The sequence below is a fragment of the Bos grunniens genome, chromosome 15 (assembly GCF_055505025.1).
Source record: "Bos grunniens cultivar Pamir isolate PY7600 chromosome 15, Bosgru_T2T1.0, whole genome shotgun sequence".
Classification (NCBI taxonomy): domain Eukaryota; kingdom Metazoa; phylum Chordata; class Mammalia; order Artiodactyla; family Bovidae; genus Bos; species Bos grunniens.
Window position 1 is genome coordinate 76686786 of NC_141179.1, and position 23694 is coordinate 76710479.

Sequence of the window (23694 nt, forward strand, 5' to 3'; positions counted from 1 at the left end):
ATGGCAATCCACTCCAGTGTTCTTGCCTGGAGAATTCCAGAGACGGGGGAGCCTAGTGGGCTGCCATCTCTGGGGTCACACTGACGCGACTTAGCAACAGCAGCAGCACAGGCACCAGGGAAGCATTATTAAAATATCAGGTTTCAATTTGTACTGAATACTTACTGATTACTATGGATCTAATATGCTAGTAGATAAAACATATCTTTAACTTTTAACTACCAGTGCTAAAAATGATCACAAATGTGAAAATTTTAATAACTTATGAAAACTAACATTTACTAACATGAATCAATAAGATGACATTAAAAAAATATATAATGTTTATTTTCTTATTTTCATGGTGGTATTTCTTTGGTGACACTCCATAGGTCAACAGGAAATGCTACTGCACAAAGAACTTGATGTTGGAGGCTACACTTTGAGTCTGGCAAGGTTACTATGCTCAAGTACTGGTATTATAGGTGCTGACAAACCTGAGCTAGTAAGACTGATGCTTCTTAACCACTGAATTTACACACATACACACACACACAATTCGATTAATGATATCTAAAAGTATGAATGCCTTTGAGTATAAAATATGTATCTTTCCTTTGGTTTCTTGGGTGTAAGGGGGCCAGATCCTTGTTAAAAAGAAAAAAAAAAAAAACAAGGATTACCTGCACAAGTCATACCATTCCAGCACAAGGGAGTGGTATTTTCGGTTGAGTCAGGGTTTCCCCACAGCCCCTCTTCTGCACAGGTCTGCTGTAGTGAGTGTCCTGCCCCACTCCCTACCACCAGTGTTCATTCTAAGATACAGTTTCTACCTCCGCTTCCTGGCTCCAGGCCTGGCAGACACACATACACTCTTCTATTTGCTACTTTTCTTTACAGAAATTGAGCATGTCTACTAAACTCTTCCCAACTATACCCAACAACAAGAACACTGAAGCAAATTCAAAAATGCACAGAAATTCAAAATGAAGGAGGCTGAAGAGAAGAGTTGTATAAAAGCATTTTAGAAATTGTTGCCATATTTACCAGAATGCTTTTTAATGATAAATATTTTACTACACAAAGGAGAACATAAGAGAGGACGGTAGTCTTGGTATAACTAATCAGTACTTAACAGAAGTGGAAGTTATGGGAGAGAGATTTCAGATCAATTTAAGGAAGAGCTAAGGATTAGAGCTGTACAAAAAAGGAATGGGTTACCTTATGAGGTAGTGGGCTCCCTGTCAATAGAAGTATTCAAGAATGCTGCATATCATATCCCCCTCTTGGAGATTCACAATGCACATTAGCATATTAAAGGTTCTGAGAAGTCCTGCAGTAAAGAAACCTGTTTAACTTTGTTTAAAGCAGCATTTTCCAAATTATTTGACCACAGAACATTTTCCCCACCCTCCCACCTCAATAATATTTATTAATTTCTGTGGAAATTACAGTTCCTCAGAACACATTACAGAAATATGAGCTATATTCTTTAAAATGTAGAATTTAATACATCAGGGATATATCTGAATAACAATATGTCAGGGATGTAAGAGAAGAAACTGCCACACCTGGTAAATGGTTCAAAGAGAAGGCCCTTAACATTCCTTCTTCTTTAAGAAATGTATGATTCCATTGCATCTCAAACTAAAGGGCTATGGGGTCTTGATTATTTATTTGTATTGGTTCCATGAGAGAAAGGCAAGTAGATAAAAAGGTAGTATAATCTAAGATTAACTGGTTCAAATGCCTCCCTTTCATGTTCAAAGCTCAATACCTAAAAGGTAAGAGATACCTCAATGACCATTAAGTTATGAAAGAAGCCTCAACTAAATACCTACTCTACCCACTAAATGAATTACCATTTGAGAGAGAGAATTAAAAAAAAAAATGTACCTTGCAATAGGGGACTACCCTACTCCAGTTATCTTGTTTGAATTTAATTTTTTATCGTAATACATGCTCTCAAAATTAGGTTAATATTTGTTTGGTCTTTAGACACTGGAATGCCCTGTGTAATCTGAATTATACACTCAAATGATTAAGCGTGATGATTTATAAGCTGTTTAAGTAGACATTAAAACTGATACTATGGAAAAAACATGTTTGCCTATATGACCCACACTGCCACATTTCTCTCATTTTAAAAACTTTTTCCTCTTCAAGAATTATACAAAACATACACTGAAAATGTAGTATCAGACATGAGGCCAATCCAACGTTAAATTTAATAATATAAATGCTAAGAGTCCCCAAATTTCAAAGTCAAGGTTCCCATAGTTACATTAACTTAGTCTTTTTGCACATATATTAAGGCCATCAAATTAAACAGCGTATTAAGTAATACAAGACACAATGGGAACCTTAACTTTTGAATTTCCTGGTTTCTGAATTTTCAGCCCTAACCACTGCATTAAGGACATTTTCCGCAAAGGGGACCTTTACATTTTAAGAGGTTATCGAACGTAGGAACATGCAAGCCTGGCAGTAATATTAGAAACACAAATGAATTTGAGATATGGTTATGTGAAATTAGACAAAAATTCACTTTCACTCAGTACAAACAGTGAAGTCTTTCTCATTTCTGGGAGAGAGCTTTTTTGCAAAAAAAGAAAAAAAAAATCACTGAATATTTGAATTATCATCCTACGAGCATCAGGCACAGTATGCCTGCTTGAAAAAAGTACTTACCAATTTTGGGGAAACTGGCTCTCCTTCAGTTCTCTTGCTCCCTATAAGAGAAGAAAGGGAAAATGGAATTAGACTACAAACACAGACTTATGACAAGTCATCAAAAGCTGATAACATAAAGATTTCTAACTCATTTTAATGAGGTAAAAACCAAAACACACAAGAATCTCCAAAGCTTTAAAACCCAAATGAAAAAAATAAGGAAAGAGACAGGGAGTTTCGTTTTTACAAGAGAAGAATTCAAGGGCAAGTGGATATCTAATTTTCCATTTTTTTTTTCCACTTTTCGATAGCCTTTTCAAGACAAGAAAAAGTAGCTGACAGTTTCCCTTTCCTAAGAGACACAGAAATGCAGAAATACACACACCCCCCCAACAAATGGCCTTCACTGTTTGCTGCTTTATTTTACAAATTAGGCTAACATCATTGGCCCTTAGCTTGATCTACTTAAAAGGGCTTTTTTTTTTTTTTTTTTTTCAATTAATCTTGAAATGGACCTGTCTTATATAAGGCTTTAAAATTCAAGCATCTTATATGTATAGTCATAATTTCAATTAAACTTTTCATTCACATTCTTAAGTGCTACCAGTTTAAACTGTGAACCACATAACACGAAAGTGACTTTCCCTATGCCACATCAGTTGATAGAACCAGAAAAAAAAATCAAGGTTTTGGGATCCCAATCTATGCTCAGTGATGCTTTTATCAATTGTGGTTTTTTAAAATTATCTAAACTCCATTAAGTTGATTTCAAGGTCAGAAAATTCATGTCAAGCTATATTATTTATTTTTAACTTGTCCTTGCCCCAAACTTTTCTAGTTAAAAAAATTAGTGAACAAAAATTAAAGCTTTTTCCTTAGTGTTTTCGTATTATTTAAATTCAGCATACCATGCTCTAAATCTCTATCACCCTACGCCTTAAACATAGTATATCTGTCCACTGATGTCACTCCAACAGTGTGATGTAAATCCTCATTTCCTTAAGGGATATTTAAAAAAATCTTCATCCAAATCACAAATTTTTATTTAATCATGCACAGTCATACCCAACATATAGTAAAATAATTTTAAAGGGCCTCAATTCATGCAGTTAACATTCATTTCCAAAAGAAATTCAATTTGCTCTTTTATTCTGCCTTTCTTTTAGCAGCAGCACTTTTCTAGAGTTCTAGTCCATATAAATGGCAATTTTAATCACCAAGATTAGAATGATTACCAACCAAAAGAAAAATCTATAAAATGATCTGCAGAATGATGTGGTTATTAAAAAGTAGATTCTTGGGAATTCCCCGGGGGTCCAGTGGTTAGGACTCTGTGCTTCCACTGCAAGGATCATGGGTTCAGTCCCTGGTTGGAGAACGAAGATACCACATGCCACAAGGTATGGCCTCCCCCTACCAAAAAAGTGGATGCTCACTAGGAAAAAAAAAAATATCTAACTATGTGTGATGTTCACAATACACACCCATATCAAACCACTATGTTGTACACCTAGAACTAATATGATGTTCTATGTCAATTTTAAAAAGTGGATCCTTAGTACAGATTCTGTACCACTCTAAGACAGTACCAGGCAAACAGTAAAGGCTCCTTAGGGAGAACTCCCCAGAAGTCCAGTGGTCACGACGGGGCACTTTCACTGCTGTGCCCAGGTTCAACCCCTGGTCGGAGAACTAAGATTCCACAAACCAAGTGGTGTGACCAAAAACAAAGTAAATGGTCAGTAGATATTTGTTAAATGAATGAATTGACTGAGTGGACCCTTAACTCTCAGTTACTGGCTTATTTTCCCTACTAGGCATTTCTTGTTAGCTCTTTCATGCTGGGGACAATCTCTCATGCATCAATCTTCCACAGCATTACTTATTAAATGAGTGACTTTGGATAAAAAGTTGATTGCCATTTTAAAACATAATGAAAAGGAAAAGATAGATATATTGGATCAAATAAAAATTAGGAACTTCTGTTCATCAAAAAAAAAAACCAAACACCATTTAAGAGAATGAAAAAGCAATCCACAGAACTGGAGAATTATAACTGTAATACATAACAGTAGCTTATACTCAGAATGTATAAAATATGTTGAGACTCAAAGTGGTCAGGATGGGATCGGGATTTCAACTTTTACACAAATGGCATTTGAGAAGGTACAGTCAAATAAACTTTTCTGAAAATCATATTCAGTAAGAAGGGCAATGGATGCACCTTATCTCTGGGGCATTTTCTCCAAAAATAAACAGCAGAGTCAATCCCTAATTGACAAGGAATCTTACCATGATATCACAAAACTACTCATAACATTGCTTGCATGGATGGCAGAAATCACAATGGAAATCAAAGTCTGAGAGGTTAAGTGACTTCCCTGAAGGTCACACAGCTAGTTGGTATCAAGCGACAGAAAAGTACACAGACCCTGAGATTCCTTTGACTAAGCTGGCCTTTCTACTAGATCACACTTTCTCTTATCCAGCTTCAGCAGTTATTCTCTTAAGAAACTAGGATAAATACTGACCAAATATTTTGGGGAAAATCTTCATATAAAATTTTAAAGAAAAATCACATAAGTAAGCTCTCTAAGGCTGGTTTTAACACTTGACCTCCTTTATGCCTAAGGGATCCCCATGAATAGGCTTCAGAGGGGTTTGCCAACTCCACAATACTATATGCTGAATTGTGAGTGTAATAGTATTCTGGGAAGAAGATCCACAACTTAAATAAGATTCACAGAGGTTCAGATACCCAAAAAGAGTAAATTATTTTTAGACTAGTGATTCTTAAACACTGCATTAGAACTACCCAAAGTGTTCCTTCTGAAGACTGATTATTAAGTGACTGGGATATTGATTTAAAAAAAGAAAAGCAAATATTTCTGTAATTTAATAAAAATTAGTTAGCCGCAAAAATATTTACATGTAACTTGTACTTTTTACATTATATATATGCAAAATATATGTAAGTCTAAAATGCAAGTTTGACTTCCTCAGGTTAGGTTGATCGGAAAGTCCACTTAACTTCTCACATACATTTGACACTTGCAGCTAAAGTAGTTCAAAATTTTAGCCTTATTTGCTTAAATATTTTAAATAGATTTGTTCCTGAAAAATACATTCAACACACATGAATTGGAGTAATTATTTTTACTTTTAGAATTGAATACTATCTTGTTAACGTAACTTCACAGGATTTTTTGCAAACTAAAAATTGTTCCACCTCCTCTCTGGAACTTCACAGGTATTGTAGCTGCTTTAATTATAGCCAATAAAGAAATGAATCATTCAGATTTCTGATATGGTTATAAAATTTTTAAATATCATCAATAAATTTGAGATGATTAATCAGATCAGATCAGATCAGTCACTCAGTCGTGTCCGACTCTTTGCGACCCCATGAATCGCAGCACGCCAGGCCTCCCTGTCCCTCACCAACTCCCGAAGTTCACTGAGACTCACGTCCATCGAGTCAGTGATGCCATCCAGCCATCTCATCCTCTGTCGTCCCCTTCTCCTCCTGCCCCCAATCCCTCCCAGCATCAGAGTCTTTTCCAATGAGTCAACTCTTCGCATGAGGTGGCCAAAGTACTGGAGTTTCAGCTTCAGCATCATTCCTTCCAAAGAAATCCCAGGGCTGATCTCCTTCAGAATGGACTGGTTGGATCTCCTTGCAGTCCAAGGGACTCTCAAGAGTCTTCTCCAACACCACAGTTCAAAAGCATCAATTCTGTGGCGCTAAGCCTTCTTCACAGTCCAACTCTCACATCCATACATGACCACAGGAAAAACCATAGCCTTGACTAGACGAACCTTTGTTGACAAAGTAATGTCTCTGCTTTTGAATATGCTATCTAGGTTGGTCATAACTTTCCTTCCAAGGAGTAAGCGTCTTTTAATTTCATGGCTGCAGTCACCATCTGTAGTGATTTTGGAGCCCCAAAAAATAAAGTCTGACACTGTTTCCACTGTTTCCCCATCTATTTCCCAAGAAGTGATGGGACCGGATGCCATGATCTTCGTTTTCTGAATGTTGAGCTTAAAGCCAACTTTTTCACTCTCCACTTTCACTTTCATCAAGAGGCTTTTTAGTTCCTCTTCACTTTCTGCCATAAGGGTGGTGTCATCTGCATATCTGAGGTTATTGATATTTCTCCCGGCAATCTTGATTCCAGCTTGTGCTTCTTCCAGTCCAGCGTTTCTCATGATGTACTCCGCATATAAGTTAAATAAACAGGGTGACAATATACAGCCTTGACGAACTCCTTTTCCTATTTGGAACCAGTCTGTTGTTCCATGTCCAGTTCTAACTGTTGATTCCTGACCTGCATACAGATTTCTCAAGAGGCAGATCAGGTGGTCTGGTATTCCCATCCCTTTCAGAATTTTCCACAGTTTATTGTGATCCACACAGTCAAAGGCTTTGGCATAGTCAATAAAGCAGAAACAGATGCTTTTCTGGAACTCTCTTGCTTTTTCCATGATCCAGCAGATGTTGGCAATTTGATCTCTGGTTCCTCTGCCTTTTCTAAAATCAGCTTGAACATCAGGAAGTTCACGGTTCACATATTGCTGAAGCCTGGCTTGGAGAATTTTGAGCATTACTTTACTAGCGTGTGAGATGAGTGCAATTGTGCAGTAGTTTAAGCATTCTTTGGCATTGCCTTTCTTTGGGATTGGAATGAAAACTGACCTTTTCCAGTCCTATGGCCACTGCTGAGTTTTCCAAATTTGCTGGCATATTGAGTGCAGCACTTTCACAGCATCATCTTTCAGGATTTGGAATAGCTCAACTGGAATTCCATCACCTCCACTAGCTTTGTTCGTAGTGATGCTTTCTAAGGCCCACTTGACTTCACATTCCAGGATGTCTGGCTCTAGGTCAGTGATCACACCATCGTGATTATCTGGGTTGTGAAGATGATTAATAACTACTTTGTAAATATCTTTTGTAAAACATCTTAAAACCTTCGTGTATGAAGAATATACATAAACCAAAAACAAATTTTGCAGAGGAAGAGTTCAACACTAGATTAGGTCTTAAATTAGGCTAAAATCCACCCCATTACAAATTTTGAACAATTAAGTTTATAGTCTGTGCTCAATCATAAATTTTGATAAGGGACTAGAATAGCACAGATAATTGTCAAAGACACTTTAAAATGTCACCTTACACAGAAGATTCAATCTCTTCTACTACACCAAGCTGATACACTATTTCATATACAGTAAGTTTTACTGCTTTTTATCTGTCTTTCCTAACTTCTAACAGAGAGTATAATAAGTTTGAAATAAATTTAAATGCAAATAAATGCTCAGATGAAAAAGCAGAATCCTGCTAAAGGAGATTTAGTCCTTTAGGTGCGGCCCAATATCATAATCATCCCTTTTGCCCCGAGCCCTCTTAATCTCACTCTCTCAAGGGCATCCCTCTCCCCTCTCTTTCCTGAAGCATCAAATTTTCTTTCACTACTGGATCATTTTGCTTCTTTTATCTAAAAAAAATAGCCTTCCATAACTCCATATTCTTCTGTAGTTATTGTCTTCGGTAGTTATTATCTGCACTGCAACTTGTAGCAGAACTCCCTGAAAGAGTTAACCGAAGTCCCTGTCCCCAGTTCCTCTCCTTTCATTCTCTACTGAACCCACTCCATTAGGGCTTTGCCTCCTTCAGTCTTGTTTAGAACAGTGACCTCTCTGTTGCTAAATCCAACAGTTAAGTCTCAGCCCTCATTTCCCTGTTCACACAGTATTATCTGACCCTGCTGACCATCCCTTCCTTCATGAAATCCTTTCTTCTCTTGACTGCCAGGACACCAGTCACACCTGATTTTTTTCCTAATCTCTTTAGGCAATCTTCTGGGTTTCTTCTGCTAGTTCTTTCTCATCTCTCAAGACCTCAAATGTTGAACTCCCCCAAGGCTCAGTTCTTAGAATTCTTCCCATTAGGCAAACTCATCCAGTCTCATAGCTATAAAAGGATCTGTACACTGGTGACTCCAAAATTTGTATCTCTGCCCAGACCTGCCCCTTAATTTCCAAACCTACATATCAAACTGCCCATTTGACACCTGTCAAATTGGCTTCTCAAGCTCAACAAATCTAAAACTAAACTCTTGATTACCTATCCCCCAACTTCCTCCCCAGAGTCATCCTCATTTCAATAAATGGAAACTCCATCCTTTCAGGACAAAATCTTAAAGTCATCACTGACTCCTCTTCCCCACATCCTACATCCAGTCCAATAACTGACCTTCTTGCCTCTGCCTTCAAAATACATGGGACTGTGACCACTTGTCTCAACTCTACTACCACCTCCTTAGTCCAAGTCACCATCATCTTTCACCTACATTACTGCAATAGCTTCCTAACTGGCCAGCTTCCCCACTTCCATCTTTGTGCTCCCAAGTCTAGTCTCTCAGTAGCCTTTTTAAAAGACAGATCTAGTTACGCCTCTGCTCAAAATCCTCAAATGCCTTCTCATCATGCTTAGAGAAAAAGCTGAATTCCTCTACAATGGCACAAGGCTCTAGTGATGTGGGCCTCGGTTACTCTTAGATCTCACCTTCTTCCCTCTCCCCATTCCTCAATTTACTCCAGCCACCCTGGCCTCTTTTCTGTATTTCAAAAACTCCTAACAAGTTCTCTTCTCAGGGCTCTTCTGGAACACTCTCTCCCATCAAATACCTTCAACAGTTCACTTCCTCAAATGTCAGGAAACCTACAGCAGCTGCAAGAGTAGAATACTAAAACAAAGATTAAAACATTCATCAGAACTGTCCCCCTCCCCAAACGTTCACTTTAGGGACGTTCTTTCTTACACCAGGAATACCCTTTTTTTAATCTTCTCTCTGCCTATCCAAGTCCTACTCAACCATGAGGACCCAGATAAAGACTCATTGATTAATAGCCCTTCCAACTCCCAGTTCTCCATTCTTTTAATTCGCGAAGTGTTTATCATCTTCCTCATTCATCTTAGAATTTAACCATGTACTATCTCACACTGTAACTTACATGTCTCATTTCCCTAACTATACACACACACACCCCCTCAACATGTGTAGAACAGAAATAATGTCCTGCACAAGAGTTCTCAAACCTATATCAAGATTCTGAATTCATTATGTCTGATTCGGAGCCCAGATATCTGTAATTTTTTTAAGTTCCTCCAGAAGATTCTGATGCACAGCCAAGATTAGGAACCATTGCCTTATACATCTCTACTACCTTCAGGACCTAGGAAAGTAGGCCTTCAAATAACCTAAAGCTAGAATGGACATCCTAGAGCACCAGATCCATACTTTCATTTCAAGGGGAAGAGTGGTCCAAAAAATCTAGATGTCTAGCCACTAGGTATTAAGACTATAAGAGGCAAAGCCCAGTCTAAACCCCAGATTTACTGCTCTCCATCTAGGAATCCTTCCATTACACTCTGCATAAATAAAGTAATAAAAACCCACAATTCAGATAGGCATAGTAAACAGTGATCATCTAATACTTGACCAGTAATTGCAGTGTCCACGCTCTAAGACAGTGCACATTATTAGCTTCTATATGCTTGAAAAATGTTAGCAACATTAGCTGACAAGAGACTTAAAATGCTAGAGAGTAATTGTGTTAAGGCTTACAAATGAAAAAAAAAAGTTACTTAAATTCTTAGAATACGTACAAAAACTTGTAAAAATCATTTATTTTGTAGTAATATATTACAAAAAATCAATGGAAAGGAGAATTCTTGCTTCATCATGCTATAAAGTACAAAAATCCTTATTCACAAGCTTCCACAGTGCACAAAGGTATAAATGTTTTCTGAGTCTAATCATCATAACATAACCTTAATTACAGATCAGACTTAGTAAATCACCCCATATCCCAAGACAACTCAAACTCTTATTTTAATAATCAGTTAACCTCAGGACCAAAACTCTAGCCATCATCAACGAAAAACAACTGAGTTATCTATAAAGCATTACAGAAGAGCTTGTATTCATCTTGGTGTACAGGGATTTAAGCCAGTGCCTCCTGTTAACACTAATGGGAGTTCTGGGTGTGAAGCGAGGAGGAGGATCAACGCTCAGCACGGAACCTGTGAAAACCCTTTCTGTGGCACTAACTGCAACTACTGGGACTTGTTCTCTCAGTGACGGGATAATAGACCCAAATTCCTATGTCTCTAAAGAACAAAGATCATTCAAATAAAAGTCACTAAGGAAGGTCACTGGTAAACACTTGATTTTAAAAATATACAAGAAAAAGCTAAACTAAAAGAACAATTACTGCATAAGGGAAACTTTATAAAATAGCACCAATATGCACAGGTGGGGGAAAAAAAAAAAAGAGTAAACTCCTGGAGATAAAATATCTCACACAAGAATTCAACAGGATTAAAACATACTAGACTTTTTTACATTAGAGCACAGGAAGCCCAAATGTAGGAGAAGCTCGTCCAAAGAAACACACACACAAACAAAACAAAACAAAAACTCCTCTCCCGATGGAGCCCTGAGTGCACTGCAATCCTTGCCTTTAAACAGCACAGAAGAAAACTCCTGCTGCACTGACAGCCTGGAATAATCACAAAGCACTTCCAGACAAACAGATAACAATCACAAGCTGCCAAAGACAACCAAAACTAAAATAAAAATTATAGCACCTTATTGTGTCTCATACTGCCTCACTTCTCACTTCACTGCTGTACTCACCAGGCTGAAAAATGAGCAGGTGTGTTTCAGGCTACAGAAAAATTAGTGAGACACACACATGCACTCACACACACACCCCAGTCACAAACACACACACAAAGGGAGTGATATTCTTTCACATGTAAAGGCTTTAAAAAAACCACAAAGCTTTGCTGAAGGCCTACAAAAACTAAGAAAGAGTAGGCCTTACCGGAGCAGTAAGGAAAAAGCCAAGGTTTATTCCTAATCCACAGTTACTAAAAGAATTAACATTTATTTCAATTAGAAAGGCTTTGGCAGCAATCCATTTTTTAAAGAAAGAGAAATTAAGATTTTCCCCATTTCTATTCTACAAAGAAAATTAAGATCTTCTTCTGATCTTAGCTCCACAACACAAATGAAAAAGAACCCTGACTTAAGGCCTGAAAACTAAATGGTTCCATAACATTCACAGTTAAAAAAAAAAAACTATGTAGTCCAACATATTGATTCTTTATCATCACTGCTATCATTAATGAACATTTAGCTTTTTATCTGTACTTTGAAATGTCAATGAGAAATTGAAACAGCTACAATATGCTGGGGATTCTAACTTTTGAAACAAAAACCACAAAGAAACACGACTCTGAAGCATAAAGTCTCAATCATGCTGATAAGTAAGTGGTCCTAAAATTTTAAAGTGAAAGCAATACATACTAAAAAAGAAGTTTGCCTGATATTAAAGCTAGCCTTTAAAACCCAAAATATTTTCTGTTACAGAAGACTGAAATCAGGGCTTCCATTAACCTTGTTTAAAAAAAAAAAATCCCATGAGCATGGATTTTTTTTTTCCTAAGTCTCTTCATCAGAGCAGCATGGGGTCCCATTAGGCACCCTATTTTACTTCCACCTTATAAATAACGTTAGCTATTCGCTATTTCCATGGAAACCAAGTACAGAAAAACCCACTTAAATGAATACCGGTTAAAGGAATAAGTTTTATTTTAGTAAGGTTTTGCGGCTCTAGATGAACTCTACTGGGGAATACTACAAAGTCTTCTTAAGTATAATTTTTAAAAAGATATCTTTGGTATAATGGGAGCTTATTAAGAGTCCTGTTAAATAAATGCACTCCTTGCACTAAACTAAATATGCCAAACAGCATCATAACGTTAAAACTTATCTTTCCAACGTACGGTACATGGGTTTAGATGCACAGCCACCAATGACTGCTTCCTCATGCACTGGGGTGGAATAATTACCCCTACGGGTCTAATTTAAACTAATAAAAGCAAGGAAATTTAGAAATAAGCCTACCATCACCTTGTAGTAACTGGTAATGAACAGGACCCACAACTGCAGACACACGCACAACTTGCTACTCCTCCACAGAGAAATGAACAGTAACTTAAGTTCTAAGTTCTTAAAAACTGTTACCGGGTCCAGGGTTAGCAGGGAGTCAAAATTCCCTCCTCAATAAACTATTTCACAGTTACAGTGTATATTCCCTAGTCAATCCACACATACATTTGGGTGAAGTACAAACAGAATATGCAAGAGAAAGTGCAGAACAAGACTTGGCGATTTTCCACCATAAGCTGACAAATATTGCCCAGCATACGCTAGAAATGGCCATTTGTGGTGGTCCACACAAAAGCTGCAGACGGGAAGTGCTCATAAAATTAAATGCAACTCTTAAGAACAATAAATTCAAAACTAATCATCTTAAGTCTCAAAAGACAGAGAAGAAAACTAAAATCTTTCCAGTAGATATGGTTCTCTGTTAAGTTGATGGTGGTTCAGACATCTTCAGTAAGTTAAAAAACAAATGAAAACAACATTACCTTAAAAGATGATTACCAGTATTAAATTTACAATGTATGTACAGAGTTAACATTCCAGCACACATACTTTTCATTTGAGTATACCAACATATCTATTGTAATACATGTTCTAAAAATGTAAGATTATTTTTCTTATATGTAAAGTTTGGCAAATGTTAATAATTGTTAAAGTTGGGTTAACAGGTATGTAGGGTTTGCTAATATTCACTCTACTTCTGTGTATGTTTTTAAATTTCCATAAAAAGAAGTTTTTAGAAATCCTATAAAGTTAAGGCTCTTGTCTCAAATATGTTTTTCTCTATGTGTAACTGAAAAATGGATGAAATGCCTGGTACAGACTTTAGAAGCTACTGAATTTAAATCCAACATACCCATTACATGTAACCATAACTAAAATTTCCAAGTTTTACTTTTCTTACCAAAACAATTCAGTTAACAGTTTAAAAATCACAGGAGAAATCTGAAAAGGTAAGGGTCTGCTATTGTGTAATTACCAACAATGAAATGGAAACAATCAATGCCTAATAACAAGGTATCTTTAGCCATATTTTGTATTTTACAAACTAAAGAAATTCTACTAGCCCTCTCTCTACTAATAAATCAAAATACTTTCAGAATAAGCAACACCAACTTCTCCATTTTCTTCTCCAATTAGGTCCACAGGACTACAGAGGGCAATCTAACAAATTAATGCTTCCTATTTCTTTTATCTTGGTTAAGTAACAAGGCTACCCCCCTCCCCTCTACGATCCCAGTTCCCCTCCTATCAGAAAATAAAGCAACTTTTGAGGTAAAAAGGTCTTTTTCTATTCTCTCCCTTGTTCAGATATGAAATGTTTCACAAATCTTCGGTTACTTTGGAAGTGATTTTAAGCTATTATCCAACTCCTGGCTGAGGGGCCAAAATGCAGAGGTTCACAAACTGTCAAGCTTTGAGGTCTATAATAACAAGTCTCTCTGTTTAAAAAGTAATCATTGAAATAATGTTCTGTTTTTAAGAGAAACAGAATAAGATGGTGGTTGCTTTGGAAGGAGTGATGAACAGCAGACAGGGAATGGCATAAGCACAGATGAAAGTTCAAAGATAATAAAGAAGAGGGGAGAGCAAAAGAAATGGAGGGGTTGATGGCAGCATCTCTCTGCAAAGTAGCTGACTTACCACGAACCAGACAGGCTCCTGCACAAGTGTGACAGCAGTCAAAAGTAGCCCACCTTTTACAAATGAGGCAGGGACATGATTTTCAAAATTGTGTAATTCTTTAAATCAACCCCAAAGAGGCCATTTAGCATCCACTTCTAACTCCCCTGTTTGTTAAAATAAAATACACTTCTAAACTTTTTACAATTCCATTCACCCAAGAGAAGCAAGTTTTATAGATCCTGAACACAGACTGAAATGAAGAGAACACAGGACACACACTATACGCCTGCTATGCTAATTCTAAAAGTGCAAACTTGACTTCCTGACCACTCTGGCTATTGTAAAGTAAGATAATTTTTTAATTGAAAAAAAAAAAAAAAACTACACAACCTGCTATAAAATTGCTTAATTTTAAAAAATATTTGTCGAGCTAAAGTACATTTTATCAAAACAACCTTGTTGGAGTTTCTGCTCAGAAAGCAGAAACAATGTTTTAGGAACACAGACAAAATAAAATTGAATAAAGACTTCTATCCACCTACTAGGCCTTTATCAGTGGTGCAGTTGGGTAAATGAGAAAAAAAGTTAATGGAAGCTATTATTCTATTTTTTAACTCAAATGCTCACTACTGGCAACATATACTGTATTCAGGATGTTTGGTAAGCTATCACAAACACACTTGTTGATCCCAGGGGAAAAAAACTACACAGACCAAAGACGAAAAAGGTTTCAGATCTAAACTGGCAGTAAATGAATAAAATTAATCCTACTTCATACTTAATGATCATTCCCCTCAATGACTGGTTTCACTTACTAGATACATACATACCTATAGATATATGTACCAACATACTAATGAATATATTTAAAACTCAAAAGTACACTTAAAAACTCAAAAAGCATTTAAAACTCAAATTCTTTTCCAAAAACTTAATTCTGAGATCACTGTAAGGCAGAGACAAAGTATGGCTTTTCTCACAATCAACTTGTTCTCAGGCCCAGTTTCTAGGCTCAATATAGGTAACATATGATGATTAAATATAGAAAGAAAATAACAATTACTGAAAGAAAAAATCAGGCACCAAATGAGAGGAAATTTCACAAAGGAAAAATGCTCAAAATAAAAAGGGAAATAAACTGTGTCCATCATTACTAGAAAGCATTCCTATGCCACTTTTATATCTTTGAGGTTCTACATTTGTTTCCATGAGTTATGATACCAAGCATGTGTTCTCAAGTTGTCCTGGGCTGTAGATCCAATGGACTGACCAGCTGATTAGAATTCTGAACCTGTGTTGTAATACAATGCCTAATCTGCTACTGCCTTGATGCTAAGTGACCTACTGTAAATATCAGTATCTTGGTGCAAAAAAATTCTTTTATCACTAGAGTTTTAAAAAATATAAAGTGCCCTGAAATACTTTTCAAAGTCTCTGTAATAACTGACATACTCCCATCTATTTTATACTTCTCTTAGCAGTTTCCACAAACAAGAATTCATTAGGTCACTTTTCCCATCCATATCTTTTCTCATGACATTTCAGGAAAAAACTCTCTTTTCTAAGTTGTTCCATATTTACCCTTTTCCCATAAACTTTTAGTGGGACTGTGACAACAACAGCAGGCTTCTCTGGTGGCTCAGTGGTAAAGAATCCGTCTGCCAATATAGGAGACCTGGATTCAATCCCTAGGTTGGGAAGATCCCCTAGAGAAGGAAATGGCAATCCACTCCAGTATTCTTGCCTGGAGAATCCCACGGACAGAGGAGCTGGCAGGCTATAGAATCCACTGGGTCACAAAGAGTTGGACATGACTTAGCAACTAAACAACAATAACTGTAACAACGATAATCAAGCTTATAAAGTATCTTAAGACATCCCCATGTTATCTTCATGTCAATCCAAAGAGGTCAATATTATTGTCCCTATGTCATCAGTAAAGAAAGTGAAAAGTCCAAGTGAACACCAGAATGCTTGGTATACAGCACTGGTACCCAAGTGTGTATAGTACCCTTCCATCACCCTTTCTTCTTCTTCCTAAACACCATAAAAAACACAGCAAAAGGAATGAATGAATGTACAGGAGACATATTTGTTAAAAAGAGCTTAAATAATCAATCCAAGGTCACACACTCAACATGAAGTGGTTGTACTGAGAGTCCAGGGGCTTCTCTGGTGGTTCAGATGGTAAGAATCCACCTACAATACAGGAAACCTGGGTTTGATCCTAGGTTGGGAAGATCCCCTGAGGGAATGGCGGCTACCCACTCCAGTATTCTTGCCTGCAGAATTCCATGGACAGGAATTCCTGGTGGGAGAGGAGCCTGGTGGGCTACAAGTCCATGGGGTCACACAGAGTCAGCTATAACTGAGCAACTAACACACACACACTGAGATTCCAACCCACAGGTCAGACTTGCAAGCTTAGGCTCTTCGCCAATTATGCAACATTTGTCTCAAACCCTGAGAAGAGAATAAGTCTAGAATTAAGGTTAATAATAGCTGAAAACAGCTACCATTTATTTAGTGCTTACTACATGTCAGGCACTTATTTATTCCTTCTAACAACCTCAGAAAAAGAGTACTCTTATTTATTCAAACTTTACAGATGAAGAAACTGAGGCAGGGGCACAGCAGATGAAGTGATCTGTCACAGAGCTAATACAAATCCAGACTGCGCAGAGCACAGCCAGGATTTGAGCCTATGCAGACTGGCTCCAGCGCCCATACTCTTAACCACTGTGCTCTACTGCCATGCTAAAAACCTCCCTTCATTTGAACTGCCCGAAAACAAAACTTTTAACCTTTTCACAAAATTAGTAAATTGTAAGGCTTCATGCTTCAACTAATCAGAGAAAACTAGTAGTGCTTTTCTAAGCATGCTCACCAGACTTGACAGGCACAGGAGATATGCCCCTGGTGACTAGATCACTGCAGTGCTCAGGAAGTAGCACACTGTAAATCAGGTTAAAAGCCCCCAGCCCATCTCCCTGCACACTCAGACCCACGCTAACCACGCACTGCAAGATACAGGCAATTCAGAGACGTCCCAGTGAGATCTTCTATAAAATGAATGTCACTCTGCAAGTACCCAAGTGCACACAGTACCCTTCCATCACCCCATCTTCTTCTTTCCAAACACCATAAAAAACACAGCAAAAGGAATGAATGAATCTAAGCTACTTAAAAATCATAGCAAATGTCCAATGATAACTACAGATTTAAATGAGAAAAAAATGCAAAATTCTCAGTTTTGTAACTTGTCCAAATTCTACATTCAAAAGGCAGAAGGCCTCTTTGAAAGCCTCAATTCTTAGACTACGTTGTTAGCATACACGTGCCCTGAAGGGTGTCTAGAAAAGTCCATTTCTGCCTCAGATTCTACAAATCTTGATATGCATATTTAAAACAAGATCATTACTGTTGGATTACAAGTTACTGGGCTTTTACCCTAATATCTATTAATATGACAATGTAGTTAACAATATAAACAAAAATATTAAGCATGGATTTAATATTTGCAATATTAACATGGAATATACACAGAAAATAAATAGAAAAACAGGACTGGACCTGGAGGTACTGAGAACTTGACACAATAAGAACAGGAACTATTGCAGCTCCCTCCATTGACATCGTAAAGTTGCCACATTTTCTGGGCTCTCTTTTGAATTAATGTGGCATCTGTTCCAAGTACAGCATGCTAACATTTTACTAAAAGATATTTTCATTCTACATTTGTATCTGGTTTGCTTTTATTTGAACTCCTGTTTTATTTCAGTGGTCATTATTTCCTTATACCAAGTTGTCAATTTGGCATTCCTGATCTATCTCCCTTGAGGACAAAAAGGGTGGGGAGGAACCATCAGCTTAAAACCCTCTAACAGCAATAATTACAATATGCTTTGCATATACATTAAATAAAGAGAATAAGCAGCAGAAAGATTTTTGTGGGCTTTTTGGTATCAGGTCCTGATAAGCTAAAGGCATCTGTTCCTTTCAGAAAAAGAATTCTGCTCTGAGTTATGTGGGGGGAGGAGGGGGGAGTAGAAAACAAATACTAAATAGAATAATTCAAGTTACAAAGTTTGGTCTTCGTGAAATGATGATTTCAATAATTTGCACATATCCAACCCTATCGAGTGATAATTGCTTTTTAAGACAGCCTCAAAACTGCTGCAGCAACAAGCCAAATACAACCACTTGTACTTAACATGCATGCTGCATACTCCACAATGTTACGTCATATCAGGCACAGAGAAGACGCTTACCAAGCTATCCTGCGTTCTATAAACTGCCTAACAACAACAGGAAAAGGCACTGCCATCTCCATGGTGGGAGTAGGAGCTGTCAGGGTAGGCCAGCCTTCTCCCTTTGGTCAACTCTGAAGAAAACAAATAAGGCCTATATTTCTGTCTTTTAAGCTAACCTCTCTCAAGGCCTTTACTCTCGATCATTCAGCCTTCACAGAAAGAAAGGCTGTTGCTTTAAAATTAAAAAGCTGTAAAAGATCACTCCAACTTAAGAGCCCCACACTTTGTACCAATGGTCCTCCAGGTGTCCCCATGGCTACCTCTTCTGCAGAAGAATGGCCTATCTAGGCCGCTAGTCTCCAAGTGGGTGCACCCACCCTGGGGAAAGAAGAGGGCCATGGGAAGAAATTACAACTTATGTTTTTAAATCTCATCCTTTTTAAAATTTCTAATTTCCTGTATGTTTTATAACATGCATAAAATACTAGGTTCATGAAATTATATATAAATACACATTTATGGGGGCCATAATATTTAAGTTTGGGTATACAGGTTAAGAAGACCAAAACTAGAATAAGAAAGGCAGGAAAATTAGGCTCTGCTATTAATATCAACTTACTCAAATTCTTGTCTCTGCCTCAGTTTTACCATCCATGGCATATACTGAGTCCTTTGTGCATTTATCAAATTATTATGAGAAATAATAAAATACTCTCCAGAGCATAGTCTAAGCCACACAAAATGAAAAGCACCTAAGAAGCTACCAATGAGAGATAACCTTAACTTGGCTTGTTAAAACTAGTTAACTGCTACACCCTATCAGACCCAATTCTTAGAATTTTAAGGCCATGCTCTAGCACTTCACTAAATAGGGATCTAAAGACCTACAAAGCACTTTAGAAAAGAGCACATTCTAGAATTAGAAAGACACGTTTTAAACTTTTATAATGAAAAACTTATTATCCATAAAAATTTTCAACTTAAAAATTACAAAGGTGAATTATTAATATAACCTTATCAACAAGTCAAAACTCTCAAAGCTAGAATCAAAAGATATTTACTGCAGATTATAAGGTCTTTAGAATGCTTTTTAAAATATAAATAACACCAGAAAAAATGAATTATTGGTACTCATTAAATTATTGGCACTTCCAATTATTTACCTTCTTTTTTTTTTTTACTGCTTTAAAAAATGCTGGGTTACCAGTATAGCATTCAAAGGTGATTGAGTAAGTAGGGTTAGGGATGAAGGTGAGGTCAACCAACACTAATTCCTAGGCAGGATATCTGTACGCCCATTAATCTGTACTGGTTTGCGTTTCTATTTATTAAAACAGCACAAGTATTTTCTTGGTTTTAAAACTCTACTGTATAAATGTTGAATGAACCCCTCCTAACAATCAGAAAGAGAGACTACAATTTTTTTTAAAAAGTTATCTGAAACCACAACTGATCTCCTTATAAATAACTACCAGAATAAACTAACAGAATTTAATTCTGAAGTGATATTTCCTAATTTACTTGTGCAGGACAGAAAACAATGTTTTCATTTTACTTAAGATGACATTTTAAATTTTTAAAAAATAATTACAACCATTTCTAATGGTGGCACAGTGGTCAAGAATCAGCCTGGCAACGCAGGAGATGCAAAGAGACAAGGGTTCAATCCCTCTGTTCAGGAAAATCCCCTGGAGTAGGAAATGCAAACCCACTCCAATATTCTTGCCTGGGAAATCCCATGGACAGAGGAGCCTGGCGGGCTCCAGTTCTTGGGTTCGAAAAGAGTCGGACACAACTGAGCACGCATGCAACTCAACTCAAACAAAAAGAACTTAAATGCTTTCTGTCCCACAGGTAATACTCAGTCTAGGGCATTAGAGGTTTACAGTCTTAATATACAAATCTTACCTACCTCTCTCCTTCCAACCTCACTACCATTTCCCACCTGAGCCTTATTTTCCAAAAACAAGCCAAATTTTTTAAAATAGCCACCCGAAAAAAATAAACTTTAAGTATGATGGTATAATTTTACTTATTTTTAAAATGTATATACATTACACATGGGGCTTCTTTGGTGGCTCAGTGGTAAAGAATCCGCCTGAGTCAGGAAGATTCCCTGAAGAAGGAAATGGCAACCTGCTCCAGTATTCTTGCCTGGGAAATCCCATGGACAGAGGAGCCCGGCAGGCTACAGTCCACAATGGGGTTGTAAAAAAGTAAGACACAACTTAGCAACTAAACAACAACATTATACATAGTTAAATACACAGGAAAATTTTAAAGTAGATGAGAATGGGCTAACTTTGGTTTTCTACTTTACACATATCTGTATTGCAAGTATTACTTTTATAACTCCAATTCTCTGCCTTTTGATGTTTTTAAAATATTAAAACAAACTATTAAAAGAAAGGACACTTACCATCCTACCCTCTAAAATACTGACAGTTACCTAAGGACTGATTGAAATAGCTAATGTAAACCATCTGCACCCACTAAGAAAATGGATAACCTACCCTGCTACAGTGCCCAAATTGCAAACTTTAAGAAACAGGTACTAGAGCCTACTCCACAGCAAGCACTGTGCTTTGCAAAGGGCACACAGTGATGGACAGGACATGGGTAGTGTGTGCTCAGTCGTGTCTGATTCTTTGCAACACCATGGACTGTAACTCACCAGCCTCTTCTGTCCACAGAATTTTCTAGGCAAGAATATGGGAGTGTGTTGCCATTTCCTATTTCAGGGGATATTCCTGATCCAGGGATCGAACCCACATCTTTTATGTCTCCTGCATTGGCAGGTGGATTCTTTACCACTGCGCCACCTAGGACAGGAAATACACTATCCCAAATGCCTTCATTTCCATTCCATTCCACTGCTTACTATTCAACCTAACCCAACAAAATCAGATGAAACATTCTTAAAAGGATATGTCAAAGCTGTGGCCATTTTGGTAGATTGAAAACTCCTTTAGTAATGCACTTGCTAAGCTTCTACAGGAATTACAGAGCTTAGTACAGCATTACAGACACTTAAAAGGAGGGGCTCTGGAATCAAACTTGGGCTTGAATTAATATTGTATCATGGCTATGTATGTGATCCCAGGGAAGCCTTCATTTCCTCATCTGTAAAATGGGGGTAGGTTAACAACAGTAAATCCTCAGAACATTGCTGTGAAGACTAAAATTAACTGAGATACTGTATGTAAAAAGACTAGTACTAAACATACTAATAAACACACTAAACATATAATAACAGATAACCCTAAAATACAAAAACTGTTCACCACTTGCCAAATATTTAAAGTCTTATATATATGCCCTTTCTCCAAGAACAAATATATGTATTTGTTTAAGTTTGAATATTAACACAACATTTTTCAACATAAAAGGCCATAATTGAAACTTTTCAATAACGTAACACAGTATACTTACAATATCTTATATATATATACACACAAACACAGCGGTGCATACTGTCAAGAACTACACTGCAAACACGCTAAGACTTGTCTGTTGGCCACGGGGCCGGGGAGGGTGATCCATACCACCAATTACAATTCTAGCTCATATATTTAGATTCTATAAATATTAACACTGTTAACATAATACAGACAAATATCTTAAAATCCAGCCATCTATTAGTGATTAAAAACTCTAATTTTTATGTACTTCTTTAGTCTATAAAGTACATTCATGAGTATTATTTCATCCTTTTAGGAATACAGTGAAGCAGGCTTTCACCATTATCCCGATTTTACTACAGTACTGGGAAAATTAAAGCTCAGCTAGGATGAATTTCCCAAGAGTGTACAGCCAGTGACAGGACTGGTCTTAAACCCAGGTCTTCTGACACTATCACAACTGTTTCATTTACAAGTGGTCTGGGACACTTAATTTAAAAAAAGATAGAAAATTGTGCTCAATAATTCAGGTGTGTCAGAGGACTCTATAGATAATTACACATGGCTGCCCAGTTTCACTCCTCTTACATCCTCTCCTTATTTCCAACTTTAGTGTGTAACTATAAAATGTAGATAAGAATTCATCCAAACTTCCTGCACTGGCCAAGTAACACCAGAGACAATTTCTCCCTTACACTTAGCCCTTAGAATTTAACATCTTTGTAACCACTGAATTAATTTCATTTTAATATTAGGTCTTAAAAAGATGAGTTAATATAGAATAAAACCATTAATAATGTAGAAGCATATCAGACCAGATTCCATAAATTTATGACATATCTAAAAAATCTATCTAATGTCTAAACTACAAATATTAACCAGTTTCAGTACACCTTTATGAGGAAAAAAAAAGATTAGTATTATTACAGTGGAATGGGTTGTTGTATAAATAAGTACTCGAATAATTACTACTAAAGGCAGAGCTTTCTTAAATAAACACAGCAGCCCTCAGCAATAGCATTCGATGAACTCTAATAGACAGTGGTCAAGGAGGTAGTAAAGACACTTCCCTGATTCTACATACACTCAGACTAAGGCACATACACCACACCTTATGCCTACATTTTCCAATATTCCCAGGTGTTCCTTTTCCTTTTCAAAAAGCTAAAAGCCATGTAGATAAAAAATTATCCTCAAACAATTTCAAGAGCTGAAAAGAACTTCATGTCCTAAAAGAGAAAAATAACGTAAAGACTTATGACTTCTTTGAACCTAACATTTTAAGTCCATCCCACAGACCTGAAACTACATTTTCTTTTTGGGGCTGCTCACTGGCCTCCAATACATCAATCCTGTAACACTGTGAACTGTGGTGACAGACTGTTTCATGCTTCTAAACACGACAGAATTTTTCCAAGGTTACATACACTGTGACACGAGGAAATTTTGACAGCACCTTATTTTCATTTATCAACTAGTTTGGATGTTCTAACAGTGCAAACATTAACAAAGAAATTTTCATTATCTTTTGAACTTTCTAAAATCAACCAAAGGCCATGGCACAGTGGCAAAGAGTTCTGAATAGGCAAAGCTGAATCCCGGTGAAAACTCTGCTACCAGCTGGTTGTCTGATTTGGGGCATATATCACTTAGGGAGAAACTGAGGTGTGAAGACATTTTATGTATGGCAAAAAATTCTAAGGAACTGCCACATCATTACTATAGACCAAAAATCTC

At 37.0% G+C, this 23694-nt stretch overlaps 1 protein-coding gene across 50 annotated transcripts in view; it reads right to left on the reverse strand.

The window, feature by feature from the left end:
- PHF21A (PHD finger protein 21A) overlaps window positions 1–23694 on the reverse strand; it is a 192761-nt gene that overhangs the window by 160315 nt on the left and 8752 nt on the right. For 23 of the 50 annotated variants that reach the window (XR_015142358.1, XM_086341330.1, XM_086341353.1 and 20 more), the window contains one exon: window positions 2671–2711. The gene's annotated coding sequence lies outside the window, so the exon portion shown is untranslated. Of the gene's footprint in view, window positions 1–1200; window positions 1328–2670; window positions 2712–23694 lie in introns of all 50 variants that reach the window. The other 27 variants (XR_015142359.1, XR_015142360.1, XM_086341303.1 and 24 more) reach the window with 3 other exon arrangements.